Consider the following 12,119-nt stretch of genomic DNA (forward strand, 5'->3'; position numbering starts at 1 on the left):
AAGGAAAAAACCACCTCCCAGCTTGGCAAGAGAAGAAAAGACCTAGCTCCTCAGCGGGTTTCGGGGAAACTCTTCCCACGCTCCCTCCCTGCCCCTGCCCTTCTTGCTCAGAATAAAAGGCTTTAAAAAAAATCAAACGGCTCCAGACCAAAGCGATAAAGGAAACTCGTGTTCGGAAACCAGAAGCCACAGGCGTGCTGGGGAAGGAAGCTGTACGGGGGGGACCTTGCGCCGGGGGCGGGGGAATGAAGATCGCCCTGATGCACCAGCCCCAGGTGCAAATACAGGCATGGGAGAGATTCTTCGCTCTTTAATACCATAGGGGTGGCTAATCTCTGGGTTGCCCAGGGCCAGGGCCATCCAGGGGGCTCAGCTCCAACCAGGCAAACATCTCAGCAGGGCAGGTCCCAGGCCCGTCCCAGCAGCCAGGGGAGATGGGGGTAAAGCAGTGGAAGGGGGCTTAAGCTGGGGGGGAGGGGCTGTCAGCTGTGGGGGGAGGGGGGAGAGTTTCCATCTCCTGGGCTGTCCCCTTACAGAGGCTGCCTTCCCTGCAGCAGGGAGCCCAGCCTCCCAAGGCCTCGAACCCAGGCCAGGCTCGCCTGGCATCGGGGGGCTGCTGGATTCCAGGGTACCCTGGCTACAGGCACAGCCCTCGCGGGGGGGAGAAAGGGGAGCACTGCGGGGGGGCACGGATCGCCCCCAGCGAGCCCCTGGCACCCACCCCCTCCCCCAGGCAGCAGCAGGGGAAGGAGTGGGGGGGGCTGGGGCCTGAGAGGGGGAGAAAAGCAGAGGCGCCCCATTAGATAAAGAAGGTCTCTTACCCTACAGAGCAATCAGCTGTTCCACTAACCTTTTACCAACAACAAAAACACCACTCAGCCCAGCAGGGGGCGGGGGGGAAAGGGAGGCCCGGAGGATGCTGGGAGTTGTAGTTCTCTCTGGCCACCTGGCGCTAGGGTGGGGTAGGAGGGGAGACTGCAGCTCCCAGAGAGCCCTGGGGGGGAGGGAGACCAGGCGCCTCCTAGCTAGGGAATCTGGGGAGTGTAGTTTGCCCAGCTGGGAAGTCCAGGCAGAGACTGGGCAAGGGGACTTCAACTCCCAGGGTGCAACGGGCTCCCAGGGGCCATGGAGGCATTGGGTATTATTCAGCGAGGAGTAAGGTTTCAAGTTGTTCAGGGTAGAGCCATACCCAGCTGGGAGCTCGAGCGACCTCTGTCCAGTGCGGATGGCCCTGGCTGCTCTTCTGCCGATTATAACCCGACCCCCTGTCCCTGGGCTAGTGTGATGCAGCCTCAAACAAAAGCTGCAGACACACACAATGCAAAACAAACTGAGCACACACAATGCATCCACAAACAAAGTGCACCCACCTTGCAAAGCTAAGCAAAATGCACACACATTGCAACACCACCCAAAAGCTGCAGGCGACATGCAACACAAAGTCAACACACAAAATGCAACACTGAACAACAGCTGTGCAGACAATGCAACGCCAAATGAAATGCATGCACACATTGCAACACCAAACAAAAGTTGCACACATAATGCAACAAACACGGAACCCACAAAATGCAATGGAATACAAACTGAACATATAATGCAGCACCAAACAAAAGTTGTACGCACAATGCAACATCAAACGAGCTGTAGACACAACGCAACACAAATTGAACAGATGCTGCAACACCAAAGAAAAGTTGTACCCACAATGTAACAGCAAAAAAGCTATGTACACAATGTGCACACGTGAACATCATACTGCACACAATGCAACACAACAGTTGTCTAGCATTTTAGTAATTGTATTTCCCCAATGAATCACAGAGCTAATATGTGTATTTCCTCTCACTGTATTCAACAAACAAACTAGACAGCTCTGCCCCAGAGAAACCATAGTTTCCGGTATTGCTAACCTCAAGAGATCAAAAATCATGAGTAAAAAGAAAAGGAGTACTTGTGGCACCTTAGAGACTAACAAATTTATTAGAGCATAAGCTTTCGTGAGCTACAGCTCACTTCATCGATGCATTTGGTGGAAAAAACAGAATGCATCCGATGAAGTGAGCTGTAGCTCACGAAAGCTTATGCTCTAATAAATTTGTTAGTCTCTAAGGTGCCACAAGTACTCCTTTTCTTTTTGCGAATACAGACTAACACGGCTGCTACTCTGAAACCAAAAATCATGAGTGGGACCCAACAATAATGAGATTTAAAAAAATAAACAAACTGTGTTTTTCTGGTCTGTCTTTTGATTGTTGAACTCCTCCTGGCCATCCCCTGGGTGTGTGCACGTGCATGTGTGTGTGTGACAATTAGTGCCATTCACTCCAATTTATCGGGTCAGGAGATTTTGGCCCCTGCTGCATATGCTTTCACCCCACATCTGCCCCTCTCCTGCCCAGCAATTAATTCTGCCCCAACCTCCAGATCAGTCCTGTCCCTCACATCTCCCACCCCCACATCTACCCAGTCCCCATCCAGCCTCCCCTCCGCCCCAGGAGGTGGGTAAGAGGGTCAGGTAGCCAATCGGGGGGGTCAAGTGTGACTCTGGAGTAGATCTGGATTCACACCAGTTCAAATAAGATGTGGCGTCCATGCTTAGCTTTACAGAGTTAAACAAAGCCATGACCGAGATCAAAGCAGAGGGAGTGTGAAATGAAAACAGTGCAGGCAAGGGAACCAAGAGGTGTTTTCCGATTCCCAATCAGGTGGAGAGGCTGAGACGTAGAGGGAGGTTGTTCCAGGTTGCAGAGAAGATGGGTCTTGCCCTGACAATGATGAGATTGTACAAGTGGCAACAAGCAGGGAGATAGGGGAGGATTAGAGACAAATGTGGCCCGTGACCACGTCTGGACCTTCGTGCACAGAGGGTTGTGCAAAGAAGAAGGGGTATCTGCCATTGTTATTGTCTGAGCCAACCGAGGTCTAATACGCAGCTTGACAACGTTTCTCTGTCGGTCTGTCTGTAATACAGGAACTTTTGAATGCCACATCGGATCCGTTCCACAATTTCAGGGAATGTTCTAGGTATCAGTGGGTAGAACCCTAGTGAGATTGGTGAAAACCAGGAAAACTGGAAGGGGGAAATGGTGGATTGGCCTTGGTATGGGCAGGAGAAAATGTCGGGGCACGTAGAGCCCCTGCCATGTGGTGGAGGGGAAAAAGGGGAATGGGGGTCTGGGCACCGAGTCCCTGCAGAAGACAGATAAAAATCCCAACGTTGTCATTTTTAAGTCTCATGATTTTTAAGCCAATCTCATGATTTCGAGGGGCCCCAAATTGTTATTTTTGAATGCTTGGGGTTGGCAATACTGCAAACTGCATACTCAATGAAACAACAAACAGCACAGCAACGTCAGACTATACACACAGCAGACTGTACACAATGCAACACAATCTGAGCACACACGATGCAACAGCAAACCTAGCACAACAACATCAGACTATACACACAATTTCAGACTGTATATAATGCAACAAAAACTGAGCACACTCAATGCGACACCAAACACACAATTGCAACACCAAACTGCATACACAATGCAATGCCAAATAGCACACTCAATGTAATACCAAACACATAGGACAACACCAAAGTACACAATGCAGCACCAAACTGAGCACACAATACACCAAACTGAGCACACAATACAATATCAAATGGAGTACACAGTGCAACACCAAACTGAACATACAACACCAAACACACAATGCAACACCATACTGATTACACAATGCAATAGCAAACAAAAGATGGATGCACAGCTTAACACAAACCAAGCACACATTGCAACACCAAATCAAACACACTTGGCGGCACCGACCTGCACGTAGATGGTGCTTTACAGACATGCGGGAAAGATGTATTCCCCTGGCCCAAACAGCTCACAAGGTCCCTGGACCTTGCAATGAAGGGGATCCAGAAGAGGGGGTGGAGCTATGATGGGGGCTGATGTGGTTTTGTGTCTGCACAATTCTGTCAGAGCTGAAGGCTGGTGAGTGTAGGAGGGTGGGTGAGAATGGCGGAAGAGGATCCCGTTTCAGGTTTGAGGCGGGTGCTGAGGGGAGTCACTCCTGACAGAGGGGCTGTAAGAGAGGCCCTTGAGTGACCCTGAGGGAAGAGTGGCAGCTTTGGATGTTGCCCATCTTGAGTTCCTGTCCTGGGTGTGCTTCTGAGTCACAGTGGGAACTTGAATGAGTCACTTCCCTGTTCTTGTGCCTCAGTTTCCCCGTCTGTAAAACAGGAACGACGATATTCATCCACCTACCTTGCAGGTGAGGATTAGTTAGGTAATCGCTGCATGTTGCTCCCATCATGGGAAGTGCTATTCCAGCTGGGGATATATGCCAGGTGTCAGGGCATCAGAATCCAGACCCCAAAATGGGGGCGAAAGCAGCCTTGCCAATCCTAAGTGGTGTTCAAAACCCATGAGTCAGGCTTCGAAAAAGTCCTGAGATTGGCTTTAAAAACATGAGATTTTTTAAAAAGGCCATTGGGGGCTCTTTTTATTCGCCTTTTGAGCCTCATGCCATGTTTTTGAGCTTTTCTCTGGCCTTTATTTTTTAAGCAAATGCTGAGATTCTCAGGAATTCCCCTGACTCCATGTGCTGGGGCTTGGAAAGAAACAATGAGCATTGCAGAACACATGATGAAAGCATAAAAGCTAGTGATGCTGTAAAAGCCTCATCCCTGGTTTGCTAGGCAAATGAGCTCATTTGCATCATTCCCTCAATATTGGGTTTATCGTCTCCACCCCACCCCACCCCCCCATGAATCAGAGCCGTCATCCTTCCTCCAGGGACTGCCTGCTATTTGTAGCATCCTTTCTGAACACATCTGGCTGGGCTGGGCAGTCCCCGTTTGCTTTAACTCCCTTGGCTGGGATTTCCTCCTCTCTTAATAAAAGGCAGGCCAAGAGGAAGCTAGTTTGATTGGATCCGGTTATTTATTATTTCTACTGTGCTGTAAATGTGCCTGGCACTTTACATGCAAATAAAAAACAACTCAGGACCTGATCCTTTAACCCCATCAAAGGCCAGGTCTAGCTGCAATTTTGGTACTGTTTAACTGTGTTGATGGGGGAGGTTTGAGTTTCCATGTAGCTGAATTGCTGCAACCTATAGCAGTTTTATTGTGGAACTTTGCCTTATGCCATTATAGATTATTCCCTGTGAGTTAAGTGATTTCAGAGGAAGTATGGCCTAGTGGCTAGACTAGGGGACTGATACATAGAAGACCTGGGTTCTATTCCCCGCTTTACTAGCTGACCTTAAGTGAATCTCTGTGCCTGTTTCCCCATCAATGAAACAGGGATAATGATACTTACCTCCTTTGTAAAGTGCTTTGAGATCTGGAGATGAAAAACACCCCATAACAGCTGGGGATTTATTAATAAAAAACAAACCAGTTTCAAATCAATAGAGCCAAAAACTGTGTGTAGAACTTAGACTAGTCTACAGAACTAATGGTATGAACAACGGACACAGGATTGGGCCCTGAACCAAGATATAACCCAAGGTGGATCGTCAATCTGGCAGCAAGAATAACTTCAAGGATGTTATTTAACTCTAAGCAAACCCCAGGCAAAGACATTTCAGAACCAGGAACATACTGGAGGCAAATTTCAGGATAGTGATTCTTCACTGAACTGGTAAGTACTTTGCAGTTACATGAAAGGCAGCCAGGGCCAGTGGGTGTGACTGTGAACACCTGGTTCTATTCCAGACTCTGCAACTGTCCTTGGGCAAGGCCTCCTCCTGTGCCTCAGTTTCCCCTTCTGATCTATTCAGAGTGAGCTCTTCAGGGCAGGAACTATCTCTCACTCTGTGTCTGTGCAGCACTTGGCATGATGGGGCCCTGATCTTGGCCCCGGCCAATAATAGAAATGATTGCGAGGTTTAATGCAATGTACAAAGATGAATCAGTGCCAGGGGGAAGTGAGACGCTGCGAAGGGAAGGGTGTTGCCTAGGGTCTCTTGTCTCACAAGTTTATTCTTCAGAGGTTTCAAGAGTTGGCCTTCTTGTGAGCCTGGCTGACACCTGCTTGCACTCAGCTGTCTCTCACACTGCTCTTCACCGAACCTCCCTCCTAACGTGGGTTGGGTCAGGTTAAATGAAGCCAAATGCTCCTGATTTACCTAGCTCACGGCACCACCAGCACCTTTCGCAGTCCCTTCTAGGAGAGCTGCCACATGGTTGTAAATCACGGGCCAGATCTGTAGCTGGTGACTCCGCCGGTATAGAGCCCCTTGCAATCTCTCCTGCTAATGAACTGTTGGCTGTTAATTACAGGTTACTGTAGCAGTAACTTCCACTTGTCCATAATGGCGTCACTCTCCTCTCGCTTTGGGACAAGCACCAAACAGATCAATCATTAACCCTCTTTGCCAGGGATGTCTCAGGGATCCTGGCAGGAGATGGGGGCGCCCTGCCAGCCCGTTTGTCTCCATCCTTGTCTCCCTGCTGCCTAGATGAGGGGGGTAGCAGCTACCAGTGCAGGGCTTGCTGGGCTGACCCAGCATTGAGCATGACTGACAGAGCCACATGAGACTACAAAAGGCAGAAAGGGATAAGGCGGGGAGGGGAAAGTTGGGGGGGCAGTAGGCCCAGGGGCTGAAGAGATGAATGTTAAGAATCTAGAAGGCTGGAATAGATAGATAGAGGGGTGTGCATGGGGATGGATAGATAAATAGGTGTGCGTGAGGATGGATGGATGGATAGATAGATGTGTATGGGAATGTACGGATGGATAGTTAGGTAGATGGGTGGGTATGGGGATAGATAGATGTGCATGGGGATAGATGGGTGTATATGGGGATTGACAGACAGGTGGGGATGGATGGATAGATGGGTGGGTATGGGGATGGATGGATAAATAGGTGTGCATGAGGGTGGATGGGTAGATAGATGTACATGGGGGTAGATGGGTGTGCATGGGGATGGACAGAGAGATGGGGATGGATGGATACATGGGTATGTATGGGGATGGACAGACAGATGGGGATGGATGGATGGGTAGATAGATGTGCATGGGGACGGATGGATATGTGTGCATGGGGGTAGATGGGTGTGCATGGGGATGGACAGGCGGATGGGGATGGATGGGTAGATGGGTGTGGATGGATGGATGGATTGACAGATAGATGGGAATGGATGGGTAAATGGGTGTGTATGGGGATGGATAGATGGGTGTATATGGGGATGGATAGATAAATAGGTGTGCATGGGGGTCGATGGGTAGATGGATGTGTATGGGGGTGGATGGATAGATAGATGTGCATGGGAATGGATGCATAGATTGGTGTGTATGGTGATGGATGGTAAATGGGTGCACATGGGGATGGACAGACAGATGAGGATGGATGGATAGATGGGTGTGTATGGGGGCAGATGGGTAGATAGATGTGCATGGGGGTAGATGGGTGTGCATGGGGTTGGATAGATGGGTGTGTATGGGGATGGATAGAAAAATAGGTGTGCATGGGGGTGGATGGGTAGATGGGTGTGTATGGGATGGATGGATATAGATAGATGTGCATGGGGATGGATGCATAGATTGGTGTGTATGGGGATGGATGGTAGATGGGTGCACATGGGGATGGACAGACAGGTGGGGATGGATGGATAGATGGGTGTGTATGGGTGTGGATGAGTAGATAGATGTGCATGGGGACTGATGGGTAGATAGATGTGCATGGGGGTAGATGGGTGTGCATGGGGATGGACAGACGGATGGGGATGGATGGAGAGGTAAGCGTGGTCATGCTGAATGGGTGGCTGTGCTGCATTTGGAGCATTTCTGCAGCAATTGCTGAGCAGCTGATATTGGAAAATGAGTCTCCTTCATGATTTTGAATCAGTAGCTTGGAGCCTCAGATACCCAACCTGCCCATTCCCTTGTGCCCCTACCCCCATCCACCCTGTCCATCCACCGTGGGGGTCACAGACCTCAGAGAGAAGAGGCCTCTCCCGCAGGGTGGGGGCAGCTCCCCTCTGGCTCTGGGACCTCCACACTCAGCGACATCTTGACGTGGCCCTTGAAAGATGGGCTGGTGGGATCTAGGATGCTCTGATTCCTCCCTCCCTCCTGCCCTGTCTCTGGGCTACACCGGGCTGGCAACATACTGCTGCTATGGCAACAGGTGTGTGTGAAGGCTCCCTGATGCACCATCCCCCCCCCCCACTCCCGCTGAAGGTCTCCCCACATCACAGCTCAGGGGACTGCCTGGGGTGGGGGCCCTCGAATCTTGTCCAGATGTTGCCTGGTGCTGCTGAGCAGTGGTACAAGAGGAGGGTCCGTGGCCAGGCCACTGGTCCTCAGCTGCAGCTTGGCCTCAAGGGGCGAGGATGTGCCAGACTAAGGCAGAGGGTTGCCCTGGGCTGGGACAGGAACAAGGGGGAAGGGTCCCAGGGAGATGGGAACAGTGTGGGGGGAGGGGAGGTTTGCCTACACTGTAGTGGAAGGTGTGATTGCAGCTGGGCTAGGCATACCCAACTGGCTTTAATTTAGCAGTGACGGGGTGAACAGGCATGCACAGGGCTCCGGGAACGTCCTTGTCTTGCTAGCCCACGCCGGAGTCCGTGCTACTGCATCTCCACTGCTCTTCCTAGCCATGCTGGCGAGATGAAATGCCCACCCCGCTGCAGTCATGCCTCCTGATTGCAGTGTAGACATACCTTGCGCCCTAAAGAAGCTGCTTTTTGGTGGCAGGGCAGTGGGGACTTTGCCACCTCCCCCCATCCATGGGACACGTTCTGTAAATACACAGTGCACTGGGGAAGGCCCCGACTCTGCCTCACTCATCCTGCTCCAGATGGGAAACCTACCTACCTCTTGGAGTCGGGCATATAATAGATTTTTCAGTCCTCAGGAAATTCCAAAAATTTGTGGGGAAAAATCATTAATTTTGGGTGGTTCCGTAAACAAAATTTTCAGAGTCAAAAAGTCAAAGAAAAAAATTAATCTCGGGTCGCACTAAACTTTTCATTTTGATTTGGGCCTTTTAAAAGCCTGTGATGATTGTTTTCAGTCATGAAATCAAAGGAACCTTTGAAACGAAAATTGAGACATTTTAGATTTTTCTGACAGGTTTCAGAGTAGTAGCCGTGTTAGTCTGTATTCGCAAAAAGAAAAGCAGTACTTGTGGCACCTTAGAGACTAACAAATTTATTAGAGCATAAGCTTTCGTGAGCTACAGCTCACTTCATCGGATGCATTTCCGATGCATCTGATGCATCCGATGAAGTGAGCTGTAGCTCACGAAAGTTTATGCTCTAATAAATTTGTTAGATTTTTCTGGAATTTTTTAACATTTTTTTTCGCCCAGAGAAACAATTTGGTAAAACTGGCGTGAAATGGCAAAATGTTTCAGACGCCCTGAATCTTCATTTTTTGGCAAAAAAAGAGTTTTGAGTGAAAAATTTCAGCAGGCTCCAGGCAGGAGGGTCTAGTGGTTAGGGCACTCTGATGGGGCAGACCTCGGTTTAAGTACGACAGACTTACTTTGGGCAAGTCACTTAGTCTCTCTGTGTGTCAGTTCCCCAGCTGTGCAAGGGGGGTAATAGCTCTGCCTCCCAGGGGAGTTGTGAGCGCTCTTAGATGGATCGAACTAGGCATTTTGTGCAGCGATGTGGACAAACTGGAGCTAATCCAGAGAAGAGCAACATCTGCTATCGGCGGTTTAGAAAACCTGACCTATACGTTGAAAGAACTGGACGTGTGCAGTCAAGAGAAGGCTGCAGGGGGACACGAGAGCAGCCTTCACATATGGAACAGGTTGTTATAAAGAGGAGAGTGATTAGCTGTTCTTCATATCCACCAAGAGTCAGACAAGAAGGGGTTGGCTTACTTTGAAGCACAGAAGGTTTAATTGGGATATTGGGGGGAACTTTCTGACCCTAAGGATAGCGAAGGTCTGGAGCAGGGTACCTGGGGTGACTTTAGAGTCCCCGTCACTGGAGGTTTTTAAGGATAGGTTGGACAAACACCTGTTGGGGCCCGATGACCTTTGAAGTCCCTACGTCTCTATGATTCTGTGACAGGCTCCAAGGACCTTTCAGCACTTCCCGTGGGAATTGGGTCCACAGCCAGAGATTTCGCTGCTGGGGAGGTTTCCCTGCTGGTCTCCTCTCTATCCTGGGGGTTTGCGCCTTCCAAGCACCCGCTTCTGAGCAGGGATAACTGGTCCGACAAGCAGGAGCAGAGGGCAGTGCTGGGAGGCAGGGGATGCCAGGTCATGAGCCACCAGGGCCTGGCAGCTCATCTCGCTGTGCCCGGGAGAGGGCTGATAAAGGGAGGGAGGGGGCATGTGCTCATGAGGGTGGGCTCTTGTGAGCCTGCCTGTTTGTTCATTAGGGCATGTTAGTGTGTGGGTGGGAGTGTGACCCTACAATAACAAACCAGCATGGGCAATCAGACACTGGCAAATGACCCTACAAGAAGAATACTGTCTGACACTCACAACCAAATGCACAGCCCAGCAACCCTACAATAACAAACCGTATGCACACCCCAGCAACCCTACAGTAACAAACCGTATGCACACCCCAGCAACCCTACAGTAACAAACTGTGTGCACAGCCCAGCAACCCTACAATAACAAACCACGTGCACAGCCCAGCAACACACCAGCAGCCTACAATAACAAACCCTTCTGCAAAACATGTACCCCTTCAACAACTCACCAGCCTCTGCAGGTCAGAGCTTGCAAGTAACCCTACAATAAACAAACCAGCAGGCTTGGATCCTGCTGAGGAGTGAGGCTGCAATAAGCCACTTGTGCCTCCAGAGCTCCCGAGTTTTAACCAGACCCACCGGGGCAGGCCAAGGGCTCAGAACAAATCCAATACTAATGAAGCCGCGTCTGCAGGGGACGCGGGAAGGGAACTATCTTGTGATGACAGTATTGGCTTGAAAGCTACCTGGGGTTTTCTATAGTAAAGAACAATGTGAGGCTTGTTTGAATTGTGATATAAAATACCTTGTGCGCGTCCTTTCAAGATCCAGCATTGTCTACCGTCAGCAGGATTCTTATTAGCCTGGAGGGGGTCGCGTGAGAGCTGGGGAGAGGGGAACATCATTAGCTCAGCATAAAAATCCCCATGCTCCTGGCAGGCCAGGCGCTATGGCTTATGCTACAGTTTGGAGGGTGGGTGGTGGCTGCGATGCCGCATCCACCACGGGGTGCTAAAAATCACAGACCACCGCGTGAGAGAGACCTAATTAAGCCCGACTCGTCTGCCTTTCATTAGCGCGTCAGATGCCGGGCCCTGGCATGGAAATGAACAGAAGGAGCTGTTGTATTGGCATTCTCTGGCCAACCTTCGCTGTGTTATGTGCCAGCCTGGCTCGCTGCGCCAGCCCCGTTCTGCTCTCAGCCCCCCTCTCGCCGATCGGGGGGCACCCTGCCCTGGGGGTGCCAGTCCTTCGCAGCCCTCCACTGGAGGTGAATGAGAACAGGGAGCCAGACCTTTCTGGCCCCTTCAGTGGACACCCGAATGGGAAACATCTGATTTTGCTGCTCTTTCTTTCCTTATGATTATTTATTAGGTGTATTACGGTAGTGCCTAGGAGCCCCATTCATGGACCAGGACTTCATGGTGCTAGGTGCTGTTCATTATTTATTAGGTGTATTATAATAGTGTCAACTAACCCTGGTTATGGAGCAGGACTCCATGGTGCTAGGTACTGTATGTTATTTATTAGGTGTATTACGGTAGCTCCTAGGCACCCCAGTCATGGACCTGGACCCCCTGGTGCTAGGCGCTGTACAGACACAAACCAAAAAGGCAGTCCATGCCCCATAGAGCTTTACCTTGGAAATATCCGGAGTGTCAAGCCCTGTCTCTCCTGAGTTAGATGGAGGTCTCCTTGGATAGCTCTGAGTGCGGATTGGGATTCCCCCCAGCCTTTAGCTGAGGGGGGTGTGGTGCTGTAGCATGGTAACAAGCCATGGAACAGGGGCAGCCTCCACAGCACCCCCACCACAGCCGGCCTCCTTGGGCTCACCTGTTCCCTGCCTGCTGCATCTCCTTCTCTTCCCTGGGCCTTGCCATGGATGGCCCATGGAGCTCCTGGCGAGTCCCTGTGCCAGGCAGGTCTCTGCTTTCCCGTAGGCCT

At 50.6% G+C, this 12,119-nt stretch overlaps 1 protein-coding gene across 5 annotated transcripts in view; it reads right to left on the minus strand.

Moving 5' to 3' along the window:
- Nucleotides 1–10,899, minus strand: part of CALCOCO1 (calcium binding and coiled-coil domain 1) — a 32,499-nt gene extending 21,600 nt beyond the window's left edge. The window contains exon 1 of one of the 5 annotated variants that reach the window (XM_043506730.1): nt 10,685–10,899. The gene's annotated coding sequence lies outside the window, so the exon portion shown is untranslated. Of the gene's footprint in view, nt 1–821; nt 960–10,684 lie in introns of those variants that run through there. The other 4 variants (XM_043506735.1, XM_043506731.1, XM_038379139.2 and 1 more) reach the window with 4 other exon arrangements.
- Between the last annotated feature and the right edge of the window lie 1,220 nt (nt 10,900–12,119).

The sequence above is a fragment of the Dermochelys coriacea genome, chromosome 20 (genome assembly GCF_009764565.3).
Source record: "Dermochelys coriacea isolate rDerCor1 chromosome 20, rDerCor1.pri.v4, whole genome shotgun sequence".
NCBI lineage: Eukaryota > Metazoa > Chordata > Testudines > Dermochelyidae > Dermochelys > Dermochelys coriacea.